Below are 4,788 nucleotides of genomic sequence, written 5' to 3' on the forward strand. Positions count from 1 at the left end.
GGAGCAGAGGGAGTGGCAGGAAGATGTGGCAGGGGAGGGTGAGGTTGGCCATGAGGAAAAGGTTCTTGAGGCAGAGAGTGGTGGAGCACTGGAACAGGCTCCCCAGGGAGGTGCTCATGGCACCAAGCCTGACAAGATTCCAGCAGCATTTGGCCAACATGTGCCCTCAGGGACATGGTGTGAATGTTGGGATTGTCCTGTGCAGGGACAGGAGCTGGACTCCATGATCCTTGTGGATCATGTGGGATTTTCCATCAGCTCTTACCCAGGCGCGGGGCAGAACACAGCCCACACTTCCTGGTCTCGTTCACTCCACACACATCACACAGGGCAAAGCTCAGTGCTGCTGGCAGGTAATTGACAGAGGGATTGTTAGGAAAATAATCTCCGTGCATTAACAGCAAACCAGGCTTCCAACAGCCCCGCCAGCCGAGGAGACAGCGTGCGAGAAGCTGCTGTTATTTTTCTTCCCCCTAAACATTTGCAGCTGGTTTTTGCAGACCCAGGTTTGGTTTGGGTTTTTTTTTCTCCATAATTTACCATTCATGGGGGGGTTTTTTGCACATGATGGGAGGTCATTTTTAAACCCTGCTAAGAAGCTAATCCATTTGACAATGCACTAGATATGCTGCTCCAGCAAATTCAGCCTCAAGACTCTTGACTTCAGGCCATCACCTCACTAAAGGCACCTCATGGTCCAAGCTGGGAGGAAAGAGACCTTCCAGCAATGGCATTATTTCCCTGTAGCGACTCACCCAATGACTTCAGTATCTGCTGCCCTTTCTCTCCCTCCTCCTTCAGGAACCTCACACCCTGATATTTCCTTCCTCAGGCTCCGTGTTTATGTTTGGAGCAGCAGCAGCCAGGGTGAGGTAGATGGACCCCTGGCCCTGGAACATCTTGGCAGGGGTGTGAAACCTGCCTGTCTGAAAGAGCAGCCCAGGGGAGAGAGAGCTGAAGCCCAGGCAGGAGGGAGGGGAGAGGGGTGAGCAGGAAGGAATGCCTGGAGGAGGTCAGGCAGAATTCAGGGTGGGATTTGCTATGAGAAGAATGTTGATCAAGTCCTGATATTTTTAGTTGCTGCTGGAGGTCCAAGGACTTTGTGTTTTGCCAGTTTGCAAGTGCAAAGGGCTGGGGTGGGGAAAAGCGTAATTAGCAAAGTAATTAGCAAAACCCAGAACTGGTATTTGGATATGCTAATGAGGTGTTCCATATCGTATCACATCTTGTTCAGTATATTAATAAGGGTTGATGGGAAAGCTGGGGAATCTCTCGGGCTCTTGCTCTTCTGGGATTGCAGTTTGGGACTGTCTCTGCTCCGGGATCACTGGCTGGCACAGGCTGGGCATCGGTTGGCAGGTGCTGAGCAACTGCACTGGGCATCACTCCTTTGCATATTCTATTATAACTATTATTTTATTTCTATTATTAAATTGTTCTTATCTCAACTTACGAGTCTCCTTACCCTTGCCCCTCCAATTTTCTCCGCACTCAGATATGCTGCTGCAGCTCTGCAGCAGGGAGAGCCACCGTGCTGTGCAAAGGGCCCTCAAACTTGGCCCCACTTGGGGTGGGGTGGGAAGGTGCCCAGCTGGTGTGTGTCCTGGTTTTCAGCTGGGACAGAGCGAGGTTTCTCTTTTTATCAGCTAGAGCAGCGCTGTGTCTTTGGTTTCAGCTGGGATTTGGTATGGAGAGATGTCAGCACGTGACAAATGCCTAACACCAACCTCAAGGTCTTTGAGATGAACTGCTCACCTCCTCCTCCCCCCAAAAATACTCTGCACTTTTAATGCAAATAAATAAATAAATTAAATAATAATAATAAAAATCTCTCCTTCGCTTTGCCCACAAACTCACACCCGAGAAGGTTCTGCCAGGGACAGGCTCTACTCCCCACCACCCAGCACAATGCCCGTGGGCCCATCTGTGGGCATCAGGTGGGTGTGAGGGCCAGGTCCCCAGCCAGGAGCACCCAAAAGTTTGGCTCCTTTACCTTCGGTGTCCTGGGACAAGTGACTTTTAACCACATGGTCGGGATGCTTGGAGCTATGACCTCTTTGGTCACCTGGAACTAAGCCTTGTGCTGCCTGAAGAGGAGAAACAGCCTCCAGCCACGTCTCTTTCTCTGCAGAGAGAGTCACTACTTTTAAACAGCGGGTGCAAATCATAGAATCTCCTGGTTGGAAAAGACCTCCGAGATCAAATCCTGGCTCTTGGTTTACCAAGTTAATTCCTGTTTGGTGCTAAAAGTGGCAACAATAAGAGAATGGTGGGGGAATGGTGTAAAGCTTCTCTGAGGACACCAGCTTTGCACCAACCATCTCTAACCCAGAAATAACATGAGCATATTTTTTTAGAAATAGTTTTTCTCACAACCAAGCTGGAAGAAGCAAACACAGCAGAGAACCAGAGGACGCAGAGGTGGCACACAGCAATGACCCCACGACCTGTGGCAGCAGAGGAAACAAGGACAACTTCTGCATGAGGATACCATGGTGGGGATCCAAAGCACAGCAGCATGACTGCCCATCTCTGACATTACCACTTCAACACTGAGGCAGAGCATTAAATCAGTCAAATCTCTGGTCAAATCAGAAGTCAGGACTAAAACAGGTAGAAAAATCCACATATCACTGAGGTCTGAAGATATTTTCTTCCCTTGAGAGCAGGAGGATCCACTCACACAAATACAGAGCTGATGGTACCCATCCCCTAAGTACTCACAAGTAAAATAGCATCTCCTCCTACCTCAAGCATCAATTTTGGGGCCTCCTCATTCCCAGCTCCATGCTTCTGTGATGCTCAACTAGTTCTTCCATGAAGCCACTTCAGCTCAACACTGAAGAACTCACCCTTCCTCCCAGGACTGGCTGTGCCCAGCCTCTCAAGCAGGATCCCAAAGACTCTTTATCTCCTCCCAAGCAACTGCAGTTCCCAGGCTGCAGCTGTGAGAAACGAGGGGGCTGAGCTTCCCTCAAACAATTCACCTGTGATGGAAAACTGAGCCAAGGCGAGGGGTGAGGGGTACAGGCAGCCAGCACAGCTCCATGGGGATGTGGCTACGGCAAAGGTGAGCTCTGCAGGGCGAAGGGGATGGCTTTGAGGGACACCAGGATGATCCAAGGGCTGGAGCAGCTCTGCTGTGAGGACAGGCTGAGAGAGTTGGGGCTGTTCAGCCTGGAGAAGGCTGACCTAGACCTTTGAAAAAATCAATGAACCATAACCATAAATCTCCACGTTCTTCATATACAGAACTGTAAATCATTTTATGGAGAATTAGATTCCTTCTGGTTTATACCAAACAAGGGATTTTGAAACCTTTTTTTTTTTTTTTGGATTAGAGACTAGAAGGTCCTAACTAATAAAACCTGTATTTGGAATGACATTTTGGTCCCACTGAGGACACAAGAAACATATAACTGAACTGGGGATTGTGCTGGCTTCACCCTTTTGGTTTGCAGCCAAACCCAGTCGCTCTCTCACTCTCCGTCCGCTCCTCCAGGGAGTAGGGGAGAGAATTGGAAAGAAAAGGGCAAGGAGACTCATGAGATGAGATAAAAACTATTTACTAATTAAAATAAAATGATAAAACAACTGTAATAACAGAATATGCAAATGAGTGATGCCCAGTGCAGTTGCTCACCACCCGCTGACCGATGCCCAGCCTGTGCCAGCCAGTGATCCCGGAGCAGAGACAGTCCCCACACTGGAACCCTGGAACAGCAAGAGCCCAAGTGATCCTCAAGAGAATCCCCCATCTTCCAGATAACCCTGGTTAATATACTCAACATGACATGATACCATCTGGAATATCCCACTGGCAGAGCCAAACGCCAATGTTGGGGTTTGCTAATTACTGCGCTTCCACCCCCAGTCCTTTGCACTTGCAAACTGGCAAAACATGAAGTCCTTGGACTTCCAGCAACAACTAATAGCAATAGCACCTTATCAGATAGTACCTTATTCTTCTCATCATAAATCCCACACTGAACCCAAAACACAGCTATTCCAGCAACTAAGAAGAAAATTAACTCTGTCTTAGCAAAACCAGGACAGGATTCAGTTAGAAAATTACAAATATTAGAGCTAAGTATCATCACAGCCGTAGGTGACTGCGAGAAAATATGAGCATTTAAATTTAAAATTAAATATAATTAAATTTAAAGACATTCCTAGTAACCAGACAGGTTGATGGACCTCTGCCTCCTCTTTCAAAATACCTCTTTGCTTAAATCAGATGTTCCCTGCACTGTGGCTAGTACTAAAGACCTTTGAAAGTTTTGGTATCATGTGTTGTAGTAAAGACTTGTATTTTCCTTCTTGAATTTTCCAAATCGTTTCTGCTTCCTTATGACCTACGTAGCTCCCAGTTTCAGGCTGCTGTTTTCCTTCTACTTCAGGGTTTCAAGCAGCCCGAGGTTGGCTCAGCAAAGTACCAAAGCGTATATATAACTTAAAAAGAGGTATGTCACTCTTTTATGAGGTTAGTTATTACCAGATTTAACATTATTATTAACATTAACTATAGGCTCTTGTATAATTATAGCAAATTACACCTACAATCAGTATTTTTCCCATCACTAACAAAATCACAAGACTAGACGATTAGACATGCACATGATCCATGTGTGCAGCGTGTGTGAACACACAGCAAATGCATTCAGTCACCCTGCTCACACACACGCCTGTAAATTTGCAGCCCAGAGGCCAATAACCGTGTCCTGGGCTGCATCAGAAGAAGTGAGACCAGAGGCTGAGGGCGGGGATGCTCCCCACCCGCTCCACTCC

The sequence above is a fragment of the Antrostomus carolinensis genome, unplaced genomic scaffold, assembly GCF_000700745.2.
Source record: "Antrostomus carolinensis isolate BGI_N321 unplaced genomic scaffold, ASM70074v2 scaffold2544, whole genome shotgun sequence".
Taxonomy (NCBI): domain Eukaryota; kingdom Metazoa; phylum Chordata; class Aves; order Caprimulgiformes; family Caprimulgidae; genus Antrostomus; species Antrostomus carolinensis.